The sequence below is a fragment of the Crocuta crocuta genome, unplaced genomic scaffold (assembly GCF_008692635.1).
Source record: "Crocuta crocuta isolate KB4526 unplaced genomic scaffold, BGI_CrCroc_1.0 scaffold142, whole genome shotgun sequence".
Taxonomy (NCBI): Eukaryota; Metazoa; Chordata; class Mammalia; order Carnivora; family Hyaenidae; genus Crocuta; species Crocuta crocuta.
This window is the reverse complement of record NW_027528892.1, coordinates 2,034,904-2,035,724: the sequence shown is the minus strand read 5'-3', so window position 1 is coordinate 2,035,724 and position 821 is coordinate 2,034,904. Positions and strand designations below refer to the sequence as shown.

Genomic DNA, 821 nt, shown 5'->3' with positions numbered 1-821 from the left:
CCCGTTCCCCACCCCCCCCCTACCTCTGCCCCCACACGGGGCTGGCCTGCCGAGCGCCCAGGTGCCGGGCGGGTGTCTCCCCTGCGTCACCGCGTGCACGTCTCCCGGCGCGGGGACGGGAGCCCCCCTTCCCGAGGGAAGCCCCTGCACAGGGAAGGAGAGGCGATGGCACACGCACTCTCACCCGCGCAGGTCGCACGGCCGTCAGCGAGAAACGACCCCGGCGGTCTAGGGCGCACAGCACCCTTCCCGGCGCAGGGTCACACACGGTCCTCGGTCGCGCGCCCACCTGCCGACAGTCGCTCACACATACACACGGCCGCCGACACGCGCGTCACCCCTCAGCGCGGAACGCCGGCCACCGCACGCCCCAGACCCACTGCTCCCTCAGCGCTGCCGTCGGCGTGCGCCGCCCGGGCCCGCGCGACCCCGCCACCTCACGACCCGCGCAGCCCCATCAGGAATCCACACTGCGTCACGACCCGCATAGCCCCGGGCCCGCCGCCTCGCGCCCGCACGCAGACTCACGACCTCACAACCTTACAGACACACGCTCACATTCACCTCAGTCCTCCCGGTCGCGTCCCGGCGGGCCCCACTCGAGACAGCTGTGCGGCACCCCCCGGCCCCGCTCCCAGTACCCCCGCGCCTGCGCACTCCCCTCGGAGACCCTAAGAGCAACCGCCGGCCCCACCCCTTCACACGCGCAACACGTAGGCGGGCCGCTGCCCCGCCCCCAGACTACCCCAGGCGCGCCGGGCCCCGCCCCTAAACAAAGCCACGCGGGGCGCACGCGCTCACTCTCCCGGGAGGGGGCCTCC

At 74.3% G+C, this 821-nt stretch overlaps 1 protein-coding gene across 5 annotated transcripts in view; it reads right to left on the bottom strand.

The window, feature by feature from the left end:
* The window catches only part of ZNF667 (zinc finger protein 667), a 46,147-nt gene that overhangs the window by 26,493 nt on the left and 18,833 nt on the right, over positions 1 to 821 (bottom strand). Inside the window, exon 1 of one of the 5 annotated variants that reach the window (XM_077757000.1) lies at positions 565 to 623. The exons of 3 other annotated variants lie outside the window; for them this stretch is intronic. The gene's annotated coding sequence lies outside the window, so the exon portion shown is untranslated. Of the gene's footprint in view, positions 1 to 564; positions 624 to 821 lie in introns of those variants that run through there. One more of the 5 variants, XM_077756999.1, reaches the window with a different exon arrangement.